The sequence below is a fragment of the Ceratotherium simum genome, chromosome 3, assembly GCF_057802395.1.
Source record: "Ceratotherium simum simum isolate JZ-2026a chromosome 3, ASM5780239v1, whole genome shotgun sequence".
Taxonomy (NCBI): domain Eukaryota; kingdom Metazoa; phylum Chordata; class Mammalia; order Perissodactyla; family Rhinocerotidae; genus Ceratotherium; species Ceratotherium simum.
Window position 1 is genome coordinate 38,669,032 of NC_141902.1, and position 18,323 is coordinate 38,687,354.

Below are 18,323 nucleotides of genomic sequence, written 5' to 3' on the forward strand. Positions count from 1 at the left end.
GTAGCTAAGCAGTGACTAAGATGGAATGAAATATGATGCAAAAATTCAAGAAGAGGGTTTTAGCCTCTCCAAGAGCAAAGGTAATGGGGGAAAGAGACTGTTAGAATCTGTAGGTATCTTTTTGTTCTGCTAGGAGAGACAGCAGCTGTATATTCCTGGGGCCTCAGGAATATATAGAACTTTCTTGAAAAGACATGCAGATAGCTTAAGGTCAGATGGCATGACCACAAGTCATCCTCAATCTGTGATTCACTTGCACTTGTGGATGCATAACATCTAGCTCTGATTAGAAACAGTAATTAGAAGACTGCCTTCTTCAGTTATAAGAGGCTACTTGCTCCTACGTGAGAAGCCCCAAGGACTGGGTGGGTAACAGTGGTAAGCTGTTAACCTAATGGCTTTGACATTCTAAACTCAGTCTGCTGTACTGTCAGGCACTGCTGATCTTTCCTGAAACTTCACACAATGCACCTGGAAAAATTGTAGGCATCTCTTCCCAGTAAGGGACTAGATGTGGCCATTCATCATTCCTCTTAAGTCTGTCCACAGAGAATGAAGAAACAAGTCAAAGCTTACCCATCAGTCCTTCTTAACTGACCCCTGCTGGAGGTCTCTCAATTGCCCACGATTTAGCTCTTTTTCCACCTCACTACGCATAAGGAATTAGTCTTCCCTCCATATCCACCAGGAGGAGTGAGAGAGCATGCCCGCCCAGTGATGCCAGGGGCAGGCTTGCTTCACAGGGGTTTGTAAAACTCTCCCCACTTCCTTCCTCTGACAGCAAATGCAGAGGTTAGTGAGCATCAAATTTGTTTCCCAGAGGGGGGAGGAGGGAAATGAAAGAAGGGAGACAGCATATCAAAATGCACTTCCAAAACGAAAATGATTTCTGTGGCACATGGTGCTACTGAGGGAGAGGTGATGACAGCCTCCTCCCATTTCAGGAACAGTTCCCAGAGTTGTCTGTAGGCGGATTCACATGACACGTTCTTAAACCCAATTCCGTTCTGTGCTGTTTGCCTCTTGTTCGCATCTCGGGAACAATGGATCTCTGCATCTTTGTAACTGAGTTTGATTCCCAATTGGTTGTCTAGCTGAATATCCAGGCTGCCCGCTTGTAGTGTATTTGTGCCAGTATTTATCCTTTTGAGTCAAGAAACCTCATCAACCTAGCTCTACACTGCACGTGAACTGGAATATTGAATTGTCTGAATGTTCGTACCTCAGAGAATTATTAAGATGTTGTGTTCTTTACAATGTTTTGGCGTGAGAAAATACTAATACGGGGGCCGGCCCCGTGGCTTAGCGGTTAAGTCCGTGCGCTCCGATGCTGGCGGCCTGGGTTCGGATCCCGGACGCGCACCAACGCACCGCTTCTCCGGCCACGCTGAGGCCGCGTCCCACACACAGCAACTAGAAGGATGTGCAACTATGACATACAACTATCTACTGGGGCTTTGGGGGAAAAATAAATAAATAAAAAATTAAAAAAAAAAAAAAGAAAATACTAATACGTATTGCCGGAGGAAGTAATACCAATGATGCAAATTTGCCTGAAAACTATTCTGAATCCAATTTGCCTTCCTGTGAAATAAAATTTGGGTTGTGGCATTTTTTGATTGATGTCTCTACATGAGGAGGTTTTTGGCTTTTTAGCGTTGCTGCTTTTCTGTTCTCACTCCTCTAAGAATCTTTGCCAACATATCACTGACATTTCAAGAAGAGAATAGAGACAGTTTGGCTTCTTGTAAATTCTTCTGTTTCCTTGGTGATGTAAATAATTATGGAACATATAAAAAGTTTTTAGCAAATTCAAATTTGCTTTTGAAAAAGCAGATTTGTTACCTGTGGTAAGGGCTACAGGAACAATCTCAGCAAGAAATTCTCTGTTCCTCTTGAATTCACTTTAAATTAGAAAATCTTCCCTGAAACACAAGGCCTGCTGAGACCCAATTATAATACCACTAAAATACGCACTTTATAAGGTTCAGTAAAGCTGCCCAGGAGTGTGGGGGGCTTCAGGCCCGTCTCTGACAGCCAGAGTAATTCTCTGCTATCTTCAGCTTTACTAGGAGAATCCTGTCCAAGGCACAGACCCAAAAGGGAAGGGTTGAATCACCTAAAACTGAGTGAGGAATTATACAAATCTCAATTGTTGGATCTTCAAGTGGAGAGATTCTGTATGCAGCAGAAATATGGGACTTCTGCTCTGGCCAAGGTCTCACTTTAATCATACATTGGTAGCATATTTTTTTATTTTGGCTATTCCAAACTTTCTTATATTCGTCAAGTCCCCAATTTCTCTTTTTCCTTCCTTTCCCACCACTTCCTCTTTCAATCTTGGCAAATCACCTCACTCCCTTCCTACCTCACACGTAGAAATATGAGCTCTACCATTAATTACCAGTGTGACCTTGTTGAAGTTATTACACTTCTCAAGTGACTCTGTTTCCTTAACTGTAAAATGGGGATAAAAGCAGTATCTAACTTATGAGGTGTCTGTGAGGATTAAATGAGGTAAAACATAAAAATTGCTTAGGCCAGGACTATGGTGAATGCTTAGTAAATGTTAGCTCTTATTATTATTGAGAAGACAGAGGCCAAAGACATGAACCCCATTATCCAAACTCCTCTCTACCTAAAAAATATGGCTATCGCTGTCCATCACTTCCTCCCTCTCCCTACCTCAGAGTAAAAGACTGTCTCATTTTCTAAGTTTGTGTCTTGATTCCATCCTCTCCTATCTCCTCAAGGGAACTTGTTGCATAAATTCTTTTCTCCCTCACATTTTAAATTGATTCCTTTTTCCTGGCTCCCTTTTCTCCTTCTCAAACATGCTTAGGTCTCTCTTATTTTGAAAAAGGCCTCCTCATGACCCCTCTCGCTTTAAGCTACTGTCCTGTTTTTCCTCCTCCTTTCACCGCCAAATACTGTGTGCCTCCATGTCTTCATGACTCATTCTTTCATTATTCCTCAGCCATCTGGCTCTTTCTCCCAACCCCCACTCCCACATGGCTGTATCCGTGGTCATCTATCTCCAAATTCAAAGGACTTTTCTTGATTTCTGTCCTCTTAAGCCTCTTTGCAATGGTCAGTATTGATGACTGTGGTCTGCTCTGAGGAATCCGCTCCTCTCTTGGCCTGTGTGCAAGTCTGCCGTGCTGCTGCTTCTCCTCCCCTGTGGCCTCTGTCTAATGCCCTTACAGGTTCCATTTCTTTCTTCCCACTCCTCAGCTGTGGGCATGGAGGGAGGTTCAATGTGCAACCTCTTGATCTGTCTCTATACTCTTACTCTTTGATCTCCTTTTTGTCTCATGCATCACCGTTATTTCTACGAGTATGGCTCCTTCATCACCCTTTGTGCTCACCTCTTCAGCCTCATGCCTCACACTTGCTCTCACTCTGTTTTGGCCATGCTGACCTTCTTTTAGTTTCTTGAAATTGCTGTGGCCTGTCTGACATAGGCTTTTTGTTATTGGAGTTGTTTAACTTGCATTCATCTTCATCGTTATTGTAATTTTTTTCTATTTTAAAAATTGAGATATAATTCACCACAAAATTCACCCTTTTAAAGTGTACAATTCAGTGGATTTTAGTATATTCACAAAGTTGTGCAACCATCACCTCATTCCAAAACATTTTTATCACCTCAGAAAGAAACTCTATACCCATTAGCAGCCACTCCCTTTTCTCCCTGCCCTCCATCAGTCCCTGGCAACCACTAATCTACTTTTTGTCTTTATGCTGTAGGTTTTTGCACTTGCTATTCCTTTTGCCTAGAACCTTTTCCCTCCCATCCCCTAGTCAACCTCTACTTCTCCTTCAGCAATCAGTGCCAACTTCCTTGGGAAGGTCAATTCCTCCTACTGTATACTTTCATAGGAATATGTACATCTTTGCAGCGTTTGTTATAAATTGAAATTTTATATTTATGGAATTCTTTGATTTATGTCTGTCATCTCAATAAGTCTCATGAGGGCAAAACCATATATATTTTTTGGGGAGAGACATTCATAAATGAATAAAATTCTGCATCTCCATCAACTCCAAGCACAGTTTCACTTGAATGTAATAGTATGACATGTAATAGTATGTAATAGTATGATAGCTAAGGCAAAATTTATTATTTTTCTCCCCAAACCAACTCCTCCTTCAAACTTCCCCATTTGATAATGCTTCCTTATTCACTAGGTCACACAGGCTTGGTTTCTTGAAGATATTTGATTCTGTTCTCTCTCTTGTCTCCAGCATTCAATACTTTTCAAATCCTCAAGTCCTATGGATTCTTTTTCATTGTATTACAGCCTTTAGTACAACGTCCTTAATGCTCAGTAAACATTTACTGATGGTGAATAGATTTTGGAGAAATCTGGACTGAAGGAAATAGCTGCAACCATGATGTTGGGTGAACCTTTAGAGAGAGGGGTGAGAGAGAGAGGGGGATAGAAAAGCAGATAGTGGAAGATGGCAGTAGATGGAGACTCAAAAGACACCTATACCACGGAGGACTGGAGAAGACCAGTAAAGTAATGAGAGAAGCAAAAGGAAACACTGGCCAATGTACAATCATCCATTCACCATTTACTAAGTGTATGTTACCTGCCCAGTACTTAGATTATGGTGATACAAAGATGAATCAGGAGTTGTCTCTTTCCTAAAGGAAGTCAGGGTCTACTGAAGGAGAGAAACATGTAAACAAAAATTACAATAGAATGTGATAAGTATTATAATGAAAGTATTCACAAAGTGTTCTGTGAGCAAGAGGAGATGGTGACTAAGACCATCTCAGCACAGGGGTGGGTAAAGGTAGGCGTCACAGGATGACTGGGACTTCAGCAGCCTGAGATTGGAAGGAGTGACATGCCAGGAAGAGGGAACAATCTCAAGAAGTCTGGGCCCATGTGGAACTGCAAATCATTTTGTTTAGCTTTAGTGTAAAGGGTGGGAAGGGAATATCCTGGGAATTCAGCCTGGTGGTACTTTGGGAGCAGTCTCCTAGCAAGCCAAGGAGTTTAGTCTTTATTGTCCAGTTAATAGAGAGTCATCAAAGCTGTATATTTTTTAATCAACTTCATTAGATATAGTTTATGTACATTATAATAATAGATTTTAAGTCTATGGTTCAAAGAGTTTTGATAAATTTATACATCCTTATAACTGCTACCCCAATCAAGATATAGAACATTTCCATCGCCCCTGAAATTCCCCTTGTGCCTTTTGCAATTGATCCCCCCTTCTTCCCCAAAGCAACTACTGATACAATTTATATTACCATATGTTTCGGTTATCTGTTCATATGTAAAACCACTCCCAAACCTAGTGGCTTAAAACAACAAAAATCATTTATCTGCTCATGATATTGCAACTTGGTCAGGGTTTAGAGAAATCTAATTGTTTTCGCTCTTTGTGGCATCAGCTGGGATAGCTTGACTGAAGCTGGAGAACCCACTTCCAAGATGACTCACTCACATGGCTGGTAAGTTGGGATTGGCTCTTGGCTGGGAGCTCAGCTAGGATTGCCAGTTAGGGACCTCATTTTTCTTCCACACGGCTGTTTGGGCTTCCTCACAGTATGGGTTCCAAGAAGGAGGAAGTGGAAGCTGCCAGTTTTATTATTATTATTATTTATTTTTTAAAGATTTTATTTATTTATTTATTTTCCCCCCAAAGCCCCAGTAGATAGTGTGTGTGTCATAGCTGCACATCCCTCTAGCTGCTGTATGTGGGACGCGGCCTCAGCATGGCCGGAGAAGAGGTGCGCCGGTGCGTGCCTGGGATCCGAACCCGGGCTGCCAGCAGCGGAGCGCGCACACTTAACTGCTAAGCCGTGGGGCCGGCCCTGCCAGTCTTTTTAAAGACTGGACTCTAAACTTGTACAGCATCATTTCTGCTGTATTCTATAGGTCAAGGCAATCACAAAGCCAGCCCAAATTCAAAGGGGTAGAGAAATAAATCCCACCTTTCGGTAAGGATAGTGATAAAGAATTTGGGCCATCTTTATTCCACCACACCATAGATTAGTTTTGTCAGTTCTAGAATGTCATATAAATGGGATCATATAGTGTGTATTATTATACGTGTGGCTTCTTTTGCTCAACATGTGTTTTGAGATTCATCCATGTCGTTACATATATCAGTAGTTCCATTGATAATCAATCTTTTATCCATTTATCTGTTGATGGATATTTCGGTTGTTTCTAGTTTTGGGTTATTATGAATAAAGTTGTTATAAAAATTATTATACAACACTTTTTTATAGATATATGTTTTCATTTCTCTTGAGTAAATACCTAGGAGTTGAATTTCTGGGTCATAGGGTAGGTATATGTTAAAATTTATAAGAAATTGTCAAACCACTTTCCAAAGGATTGTACCATTTTACACTCCCAGCAGCAATATATGAGAGTTCTAGTTGCTGCAAGTCTAGCCAATACTTGTTATTGTCAGTCTTTTTAATTTTAGATATTCTGGAAGGTATGAAGTGGTATCTTGTGATTTGAATTTATATTTCTCTGATAATTAATAGTATTGTGCATCTTTTCATATGCTTATTAGCCATTTACAGATATTTTTAAGTGTCAGTTCAAGTCTTTTGCCTATTTAAAAAATATTGGTTTGCTGTCCTGTTATTGTTGAGTTATAGGGGTTCTTTATATATTCTGGATATTTGTCCTTTGTCAGATATATGTATTGTGACTACATGTTAATGGATTGAAAGACAATATCATTAAGATATTAATTATTCACAAATTGATCTATAGATTTAATGCCATTCCAGTTAAAATACCAGCAGATTTTTTCATAGAAATTGACAAGCTGGTTCTAAAATTTATATGGAAATACAAAGGACTTAGAATAGTCAAAACAATTTTGAAAAAGGTAAAATTGAAGGACTTGTATTACCTGACCTCAAGAATTACTATAGAGCTACAGAAATCAAGGCAGCACGGCATTATTATGTGGACGAATTAACAGGTCAATGGAACAAAATAGAGTCTAGAAATAGACCCAAACATATATAGTCAATTGGCTTTTGAAAAAGGATGTTGTGGTAGGCAGCCTGTAAGATGGTCCCCAATGATTTCTACCTCTTAGTATTCACACTGTTTGATAATCTCCTCCCCTTGAGTGTGGGTTGACAGAAGTGATAGGATGTTATTTCTGGGGTTGGTTTATAAAAGACCATGGCTTACATCTGGGGTCACTCTTTCTCTCTTGGATGGCTTGATATTGGCAAAGAACTAGCCTCCATGTTGTAAGGCAGCCCTGCAGAAAGGCTTGACTGCAACCTGCCTTATTCCAGAGGCACCCAGCTAAACTGTGCCCAGATTTCTTAACCACAGAAACTTTGAGGTAATAGATATTTGCTGTTTAAGGCTGCTAAGTTTTGGGGTACTTTGTTACACAATGATAGATAACTAATATAGGTGCCAAGGTAATTCAAAGGGGGAAAATAGTCTTCAACAAATCGTGTTGGATCAACTTGATATCCTTATGGAAAAAAATAAAACTTAACTCCTACTTCACATCATACACTGATGCTAATTTGAGGTAGATATTAGATCTAAATGTACAAGCTAAAACTGTAAAACTTCTGCAAAAAACACAGAAGAAAATCTTTACAACTTTGAGGTGGACAAAGATTTCTTAGGCAAGCTACAATAAGCACTAGCCATAAAAGAAAAGGTTGATAAGTTGGACTTCATCAATGATTTTTAACAGAGGCATTATATGATGAGATCTGTGCTTCAGAAAAATAAGATCAATGTGAGAGCAGTGTGGAGGAAGGATTAGACAGTGAGAGAGACTGGAGACAGGGAAAACAGTTAGCAGGCTACTGTAAGAATTGAGTAAGATCCCAAATCAAAGAAGAAAATAAGAGAGAGAGAAGAGAGAGGGAGACACACACATACACACACAGAGAGACAGAGACAGAAAGAGATGGACTTCTTAGGGCAAGCACCATAGACGAGACATGGTATAACACTTTTTATTAAAAATCAGAATTTTGTTTTTGATCAGAGTAACAGAAATGAAATAGTGATTTTCAGTGTAACATTCTGTTAATCCTGGAATCCATCACATTTTTTCTTCTCTATTTCTCTTTTTGTCTTTCTCTCTCTCTCTCTCACACACACTCACTCAATACTACTAATCATTGGAAGTAGCCATGTCCTGTGAAGTTGAAATGATAAATGAGTATCATAAATGTCAGTCTTAGTTTGTATATTCATTCATTCTTTCTGTCAAAAAATATCTGCTGATTGTCTTTTTTAAAAAACTGTGGTAAAATATGTATAACAGAGAGTTTATCTTTTAAGTGTACAGTTCAGTAGTGTTACGTACATTCACATTGTTTTGAACACTTTTCATCTTGCAAAACTGAAACTATATACTCTTTATTTTTATTATTTTTTTTTTTGTGAGGAGATCAGCCCTGTGCTAACATCTGCCAATCCTCCTCTTTTTTTGCTGAGGAAGACTGGCCCTGGGCTAACATCCGTGCCCATCTTCCTCCACTTTATATGGGATGCCACCACAGCATGGCTTGACAAGCAGTGCGTCGGTGCGTGCCCGGGATCCAAACCTGCGAACCCTGGGCCGCCGCAGCGGAGGGTGCGCTCTTAACCGCTTGCGGCATCGGGCAGGCCCTATGTACTCTTTAAACAACAAACCCCCATCTCCCCCTCCCTCTAGCCCCTGGCAACCACTTCTACTTTCTGTCTCTATGAATTTTACTATTCTAGATACCTCATATAAGTGGAAACATAAAGTATTTGTCTTTTTGTGACTGGCTCATTTCATTTAGCATAATGTCCTCATAATTCATCCATGTTCCAGCATGGGTCATATTTTCCTTCCTTTTTTTTTTTTTGTGAGGAAGATTGGCCCTGAGCTAACATCTGTGCTCATCTTCCTCTATTTTGTATGTGGGATGCCTCCATAGCATGGCTTGATGAGCAGTGTGTTGGTCCCTGCCCAGGATTCGAAACTGTGAAGCTCAGGCCACCAAAGCAGAGCGTGTGAACTTAATCACTATGCCACACGGCCGGCCCCTTTTCCTTCCTTTTTAAGGCTGAATAATATTCCATTGTATGTATATACCAAATTTTGCTTATCTATTCATCTGACAATGCACACTTGGGTTGTTTCCACCTTTTGGCTATTCTGAATAATGCTGCAACGAACGTGGGTGTACAAATATCTCTTCAAGACTCTACTTTCAATTCTTTTGAGTATATACTCAGAAGCGGAATTGCTGGATTATATGCTAATATGTTTTTAGTTTTTTGAGGAACTGCCATACTGTTTTCCATAGTGACTGCACCATTTTACACTCCCACCAACAACTCACATGGGTTCCAATTTCCCCACATCCTTGCCAACACTTGTTCTTTTCTTTGATAGTAGCCATCCTAAGAGCTGTGAAGTGGTATCTCATTGTGGTTTTGATTTGCATTTCCCCAGTGATTAATGATGAGCATCTTTTCATGTGCTTATTGGCTATATGTATATCTTCTTTGAAGAAATGTCTATTCAAATCCTTTGCCCATTTTTAAATAGTTTTTTTTTTGTTATTGTTGAGTTGTAGTTCTTTATATATTCTGGATATTAAACCCTTATCAGATATATGGTTTGCAAATATTTTCTTGCTGACTGAACAGTATCTGAAACAGATACTGTTCCAGATGTTGAGAATACAGAGGAGGGCTCTACTCTCATGCAGTTTGCATTCTCTTGGGTGGAGTCAAAAGGAAAACAATAAAACAAATAAATAAGGTACTCTGAGATAATGAGAAGTGCCATAAAGAAAATAAAACAGAGTGATAAAATAGAGATGACTGGTGGATGTAAGGAGTCTACTTTAGATAGGGTAGTCAGTTAAGACCTTTCTCTTAGAAAGTGACATTTGAGTTGATGAGAATCATTGAGAAAGATCCATCCACATGGATCTCATTCCAGGCTGAAAGCACAACCAATGTAGAGGCCATAAAGTGGGGATGGTAATAGTGACCAAGGGTGCACAAACTACAAAATGATAAGTAGGCAAGGGCCAGATTAGTTAGGGTTCACAGGCCAAGGTAAGGAGTGGGAATTAACTGTAATTTGAAACGTTGGCCTGTTTCAAGTAGAGGAGTCATAAGATTTCACTAATATTTTGAAAAGATCACTTTGCCTGGTCTGTGAAGAATGGATCATGTTGTGGGAGGAGATGAAAAAGCAAAGTTCCAATGAATATTTTTTCTTCAGGCTCTTCTTTTGTACCATCCTCAGGCATGTCCCCTCATGCTGCTAGAGTCTCCTACTCTCCTATGTTTCTAAATTTGTATCACATCATGGACGTTGGCAATTGGATTTTCCTTAACAGAATGGATTTTGGTCATCTCTAGCAACTTCCTCTATTTCTGTATCATTCAGCGTGTGCTAGCTTATGTGTGGTAGCTGACAATCCCAAATCTCAGTGTCTTAACCTAAATTCTTGCTTATGCTACATATTCACTGCTAGTTGGCTGAGGGTATCTGCTCTGTGTCATCCATTTAATGGGACCAAGGCTGATGGAGTAACCACCAATTGGAGCATTGCTAGTAGCTGTGGCAGAAGCAAAGAGAAACTGGCTGAATTGTGCACTGGCCTTTAAAGCTTCTTCTCAGAAGTGATACACGTCACTTCCACTCACATTTCATTGCCAAAGCGAGTCATATAGTCACTCCTAACTTCAAGGGAGCAAGGAAGGCAATTATACCATGTTCTTGGAAGTTGAGAGAACCAGGAATATTTGATAATAGTGTGTCTACAACTATGTCCAAGGTCACTACTAATACTCTTCTGCACTCAGTAAAATATCAGTCCAAAACTTCCAGACTTTATAACTTCCTATAGTATGTATTTAGATGTATTTGCTTCTATTAAAAAAATTATTTTACTCATCCTTATTAAGAGCATTCACTGTGTAGGACATTACAAACCTTTTATTAGTCTATTGTAGAACAATATAGATGACAAGTTTTGTATTCTGTAATCAGCATGCTATTATCATTATAATGAAATACTTATTTTGTAGCGTCTCATAGAAATAAGGATTGAATTAATGCAATGGTAGAAGAAATGGAAAGTAGGGGTTGGATTTAAAAGATGTTTAAGTATTAGAAGCAACAGAACTTTGTGACCAATTGAATGTGGAAAGTAGATGAGAAGGAACAGTTAAGGATAACAGAGGTTTCCTAGACTTGGTGACTCATTGGACTGGTGGTGTCATTGCCCATTGAAGGGAATGCAGTAGTAGCTGGTGCGTGGGGTGAAGGCACAGATACTTAGTGTGATTTTGGAAATACTGAATTCCAGATATATACGGGAAGCACTGCCCTAGTTAAACCCTCCCTTTGTTAGGAGTGAATGATGAAGGTAGGAGAGGAAATAGAACCACTGGAAGGATACTGGGAAGAAGCATCTAAAACATTGTGTTACATAATTGAAGGGCAGAGTGAGTTTTGAGGATGTCTTTACTCTGAGGTATTTAAATATGAACAATTTTAACCTCCCTGAAGTGCAGGCACAGGTGCCCCCTGCACCCTCTAAGCATCTCTGTATCATCATTATTTTACTTCAATAATATCTACAGTTCCGCATTTTAATATGTTAAGAGAAAAAAAAAAAAACCTTGAAATGAAGGTGGGAGATAATGTAACAATATGTACCAACAGATGGGCAACAGTCACCAAGGAATCTAAAAAAGATCTGCAGTGTAAGACTCTGTTAGTGTGCCTCTAGCACTGTCTAGGGGAGAAACAGAACAGTAGAGAAAAAAGGATTCAAGAGTATGCTGTATTAGACAGTGTACAGCATGCTGGTTAGAATACAACCTTTACCGCTAGCTAGTACTCTAGTTACACTAGTTACTACTAACTAGTACTCACATTTATAGAGTACCTCCTATTCATCAGGGACTGTAACAGGTGCTCTAAATAGGTTTATCTCAGAATCATCATGCCAATCCAAAGACGAGGTATGACTGGCCCCAATTTGCAGTTAAAGGAACTGAGAATCAAAAAGTTCAAAAACCTGTTCAAGGTCAAGGTACAGCAAGTGAGAGAAGTGCAGGTTCGCCCAGATGGGTCTGACTTCAAGACCTGGGCTCTTTCCACTATAGCCAATAGACCCCAAACCTGGATGTGCATCAAAATTGCCTGAAGAACATGTTAAGACACATTTTCCAGTGTCCCACTCAAGATTGTCTCAGAAGATGGTAATATTAGTATCCTACTTTTCTCTCAGGGTTGTTGTTAGGATTAAATGTCATAAAGTATATTGAAGTGTTTTATAAACTTCAAGTTTAACATAGATATACTTATAATTTAATGATTTTATTATATGTGATTGTCTAATTGCCTTTCTTTTGATTTTCTAGTCGGAAAACATTTTTCTGAGAATTATTTAGGCTTATCAAGCACCTTGAAATCAGAAAAGGGTGTCCAAAGCTATATGTCTTGGCTTGGTAGCCACACTATAAATTAATACATTTGATTTCTAGTTTATAAATCACCACTCTTGTGGGTATGACCAGTGCAAGTCAAATTCTCCAAGCTTAATCATCCCTTAGTTAACCGAAAAAAGAAAGTTTTCAAATCAGCAAAGCTGAGGAATGGAGTTCAAGGCAGAAGAGGTATGAATTGTTTTCATTGGGGGTTTCATGGGAGTAGAATGTCAGGTATTAGCATGGGGGTCGGTTTGCGAATACATTACAAAATTAATTCCTCCTGATATACGACCACGTTTTCTCACCGTTAGCAGGTGGTGCTTTTCTCGGTTCCAAAATACCATAGCTAGATTAGGCTGAACCAGAAAATGTAATAGGGCCACCTCTCTGGCCCCTTTAAAATGCCTCCTGCTCCTCCCACACCCACTTTTCCTACAATAGCAGTAAGTTTCCCAGGAAAGGTCTGGTCTTCTATCCCAAGAGAAATTCTAAGTATTATTTCCACTCCCTAGTGGGGTTTGTAGTAAGTCGTATTTAAATTAGCATTCTTTTCCACTTACCAGGAAAGGCTGATAGTTTACTTGTAGGCAAATACCTTTGCTGTTTTTTGCAATATTTACAAGGGCACTCAGCAGGCACTGACTAAATGCACGCTCCACGAAGAAAGGTAAGCGGCTTCCCTAAGACCACACAGATCGAACAAGTAGGGGAAGGGGGACTGAAAGTGCCTGTTACATCCAGTCACACTCCCATAATTACCCAAATCGCCTCATTCCAGCCCAAGGACCGGGCTTTCACGGGGACAAGAAAAGAACACCCGGGAGGTGAGAGCCAGGAGATCGGGAGAGGTGCTTTTCCCGGCATGCTCTGCAGCACACTGAGGGGCGCCAGACGTATCCCGGCGTGCATCGGGGAGCGCCCAAGGGCGATGGTTCCCGGCTCCTGGAGGGGCACGCGAAGTTAGACCGGTAGGTGTGAGCTTACTTAGTTTCGAGACCCTGCTTTCTTGTTTCCTCTTTATTAATGTAACCCCATAACGGCAGAAAAGAAGGTCCTCTAACTACCCTCTCTTTCCGCGTGCGAATGACTTTCGCCGCCGCTTCGAGCACGGTGCCAGGTGATTAGCGGTTAGGGGAGGGCCTGAGGTGAACACGTGACCTAACCTGGCAGCCAATGACTAGCCGGGTGGTCCAGCAGCGCGAGGATTCCCGGACCCGTGAGCAGAGCGGCGCGTGGGCCCGCTCCGGTCGGCCCTGGCAGGTATGCGCAGGCGCTTTGGTCCCCACGCGCCCACTGGCGTGTATTTGGCGGGAGGTGTTAAGAGCCTGTCTGGGTGTTTTTGTGGGTAGCGGGGAAGGAGAGGGTGGGGGGCGATGCGTCACGTGGACGCCCCAGCCAATTGTAGGCCGAGGCGCACCCACAGCTTTCCCCAGCGCCCCGGGGTGCGACGTGTTCAGTGAGGTTCGGCTCAGCCCTGACGGTCTGAGCGCTCTTTCGAGGCGCGTGTGCGGCCTGTAGAATCTGGCCACGGGTTTTCGTGGCGTCTTGCTCTGCGGTGAGCACGGACGACAAGTTCTCGGCAAAATGGCTGCTGGAAAGAGTCGCCTAGTAGGGGGAGCGCTGGGGCCGCGTGAAGGTCACATGACGAGGTTGGCAGCGCGTGCTGCTGGCGCGGGGGAGGGGGAGGGGAGAGGCCAGTCACGTGGCTTCGACTGCGCCGTCCTGTGGTTTTCAAGGGCCTTGCGGCGGCCGGATTGTCTGCTTTTACTCCTCCCACCTCGAAGCGTGGCAGGCGTCGGCGAGAGGCTGTGTGGTGTGGTGGAATGAGCCCTGGTGTGAGAATCAGAAGACCTAGGCTTTTGGTGGTTTTGCAATTAGCAAGTCGTGTTGCCCTGTTGGTCTCTATTTTTTCATTTATATTACAGCTCTATATAGGAGATTATTTTTTTTAAAGGGCCTTCATATGGCGTATGACCTCTACCCAATCCCAATGTCCTGTAGATAACAAAAGAATTAACAATGAACAAATTATTAACAATTATGAGACAAGCCCGTCTCCCCACAGGAAAAAACCCACAACAATCCACCCCGTCATTACAGTTATGTAAGAAACCTGGTGGAGGTAATTTGTATTGGGCACGTCTGTCCATATTTATCAGTGGCATTTATATCTGGCCACAGTCTCATTTGAAAAGTATGCTGTATTTTAGACGTCTAGTCCCTATGTGTTTCCTGGAAAGAAATCAAAGGATAAGTAGTGTTGTCGTTAACTATGGAGATGAGGAAACAGAAGTAGTTAGAAGGGACTTGCTGATGCCCTATAAGGCTGACTAGAAGGACCTAGAAGTCTCTGTTTGGTGGGCCAATCTTTAAAATTTTTGAGGCTTTCTGCCACCAGCCATTGGTATTTTTCATGGTTCTCTGCTTCCAGTTCCAGCTCTTCATTTTACCAAGGATCAAGGCCTTGGCGAAATGAAGCAGGCATAAATTATATATTTTTCATATCACTGCTTATGTTTTATGCTACCCTTTGATGTATCTTAAAGAGCCTTTGAATTGTGTGGGAGCACAATCTGGAAAATATTTGTTGAGCAATGACTGTTAATAGTTATCACTTTTGAACAATTATAATAATAGTTAACATCTTTCTAGTGTGGTACTTTGTGTCTTAATTCGTTTAGTTATCATAACAAACCTATGAGGTAAGTACTATTATCTGTATTTTTCCAGTGAGGGAAATAGCAACAGAGAGACTAAGTGATTTGCACAAGGTCATATGGCTGATAATTTTATGGAGTTTTACAGAATTCCTACCAGAATTCCTTTTGAAAATTTGACAAAATGATTCTAAAGTTCATTTGGAAGAATGAACCTGTAAAGTAGGAAAAATTTTGAAAGAGAAAAGTGAGGGCGAGTCCTTGTATAGTGAATATATGAATAAAGCCATGATAGTCAAAACAATAAGTAGTCACTCTGGAGTAGACGGAGCAGTGGAACAATAATCTAGAAATATATAAGGCTATTTAGTATTATAAGGGTGGCATTTTATATTAGTTCAGAAAGAATTTTGGCATTGTGTTAGAATAATTGGCTAACCATTTAAAAAAATGGAATCCTTAAAATGTAAATAAAATAAAATCCAGGTGAATTAAATATTCAAGTATAAAATGTGAAGTCAGAAAATTACCACTTGAAAGAAATGAGTAAACAGGTTTTCAGTCTTAAATAGGATGAACTGTTCTAAGCATGACTGCAAAGGCAGAATCCATAAGAGCAAACATTGATAGAATTGTTGCATAAAATAACTTGTAGTTGGCAAAAACACCATAAAGTTAAAAAGATAAATTTATTCATTCAATATTCATTTAACATATTTATTGAGTGCTTATTATGTGCCAGGCAGTTTTTCAGGTGTAAGGGATCCAGTGATGAGCAAAGCCAGGCAGATTATGGAGAAAAACATTTGCACCATCTGTTGAACCTAGAGGGTTAATAACCTTAATATCTAATAGATAGGTAAAAGACACGAATAGGTAGATCACACACACACAGAAATAAAAATAACCAATAAAGATAAAAATACTATTTTTCACTTATAAACAAATAACACAAAACAACCTTTTTCCCCCCGGTCTGACAGATTGGCATATATGTAGCAAAATGTTAGTACCTGGTATTGGCACAGGAGTGGGGAAATTGGCACACTCATACACTGCTGTTGGTGGATATTTACATTTGATCATCCTTTCTGGAGGGAATTTTGGCCATACTTATTGAAAGCATTAAAAACCTGTATGTCCTTTGACTCAGTAGCTCTTCTTCTTTGTTAAGGCACTAATTGGTAAGTTTACAAGGATGTTCATTTAAGAGTTGTCTTTGAAGTATTTTTTATAATAGCAGAGAACTGGTAAAACTTAAAACGTTAAATAATAGGGAATTGGTTAAATAAATATTGTGCCTCCAGATAGGAGGGTATATGGAGGGTAATACCATGTAGCTAGTAGATATGACATAGATTTCTACTGATGACTTGGGAAGCATGTTATATAAAGTGTAAAAAGCAGTTTACACAATTATGTGTAGTACGATCACATATTTGTAGGAATATATCTGCATGTGTCCATTTATGTAGAAGACTAAAATGATATACATCAAATGGTGATTTTATTTGAGTGGTAGGATTTTTGGATGAATTTAATTAAAAAAGGTATGTTTTACAACAGTTTTAGATTTATAGGAAAACTGCAAAAATATTATAGTTTCCAAATACCCAACACCTGGTTTTCCCTGTTATTAACATCTGATGTTAGTATGGTATATGTGTTATAATTAATGAACCAATAAATATTGAGACATTATTTTATTAACTAAAGTCCATATTTTAATCTGATTTCTTTAGTTTTTATCTAATGTCTTTTTTCTATTCCAGGATCCCATCCAGGATACCACAATACTTTTTTTTTTTTTAATGTACTAATGCTTTATTGATGGGTGAAATTCCAGGGAAGAAGGGGTGAGGAGAAAAAGGAAGTGAGATAGGGAAAAAGTGAAAACAATCATAAGGCATGTATTACCAAGATGGTCATAGCTTCATTGTAAACAAAGCTGGTTGTTTGATCTTCCAGGACATTTCTGGAGAGTTCATATGAAGCTACAGCCTCTCAGAACTGTCCATTACACAGCCACAATACTTGTAGTAATCCTGTCCTCTTAGGATCCTCTTGGCTATGATAGTTTCTCAGACTGCTTGTTTTTGATGACCTTGACGGTTTTGAGGAGTACTGGTCAGGTATTTTGTAGCATATCTCTCACTTGGGATTTGATGTTTTTCTCGTGATGAAACTGAGGTTAGAGTACGTACTATCAACATGACTTGTCACTCTTATTGTTGACCTTGATCACCTGCCTGTGAATTTGGTTTTTACATGTTCGCTTTTACATGTACTATAAAAAATAGTTTTTATTTATTTATTTTTTATAATCTGTGTTACTTGCAATATAAAAATTAAGTATTACAATATTCTGTCCTTATCTGTCCCTCTTTATCAATAGCATTTATAATAAGCAGTGCATTGACAAGCCTCATAATATAGCAAGAGGATAATGGAAGTTATAGTCAAAGAAAAAGAACTGGCCAAGTTGCTGGAAGGGCTAATTATAGAAATGAATTAAAGGCGTTAGTAAAGTATAGCTTGTTGTAACAGTCTTTAAACTGCTTTAGAACTCTGTTCTAGAAAGAACAGACTGGTAATCATGAATTAGATCTAAATTCAAAGGTGGAGAAGGAATTATTCAGTTATGCATAACAGGATGAAGATAAAAATAAGATAGATTAGACCAATTAGGTAAATTTGTTCATTCAACAAACAGTTAATGAGCCCCACTATGTGCCAGGTATTATACCAGGTCTAAGGATCGAGCAGTGCATAAGACAAGGTCCCTGCTCTCGTGGAATTTATATTCTAGTAGATAGACAATAAGCCAGTAAACAAATAGTATGATTTCAGATATTGTCAAAGTTCTGTGAAGAAAATACTACAAGAGGATAGAAAGTGGTGGTGGTGGGTTTGGTGGTTCTTTAACATTTGAGCATAAAGAGAGCTGAATGATAAGGAGCGAGTCATGTTAACATGTGGAGCATTTCAAGCAGTGGGAGTACTGATGCAAAGACTCTGGGCCGAGAATCAGTTGGGATTTTCAAAGAAGTGCAAGAAGGCTAGTGTGCTAGAGTTGGGAGTTTGCTGGGGTATTAATTGGTGGGTACAGTGGTGGGAAATGATGTTGGGAAGTTGGTGGGTCTCAGATGGTATAGAGCTTTGTAGACAGAAAGGGCTTTGGATTTTATTC

At 39.9% G+C, this 18,323-nt stretch overlaps 1 protein-coding gene across 1 annotated transcript in view; it reads left to right on the forward strand.

Moving 5' to 3' along the window:
• Nucleotides 1-13,713: 13,713 nt before the first annotated feature.
• Nucleotides 13,714-18,323, forward strand: part of MGA (MAX dimerization protein MGA) — a 156,696-nt gene continuing 152,086 nt past the window's right edge. Inside the window, exon 1 of the mRNA XM_087425513.1 lies at nt 13,714-13,736. The gene's annotated coding sequence lies outside the window, so the exon portion shown is untranslated. The remainder of the gene's footprint in view (nt 13,737-18,323) is intronic.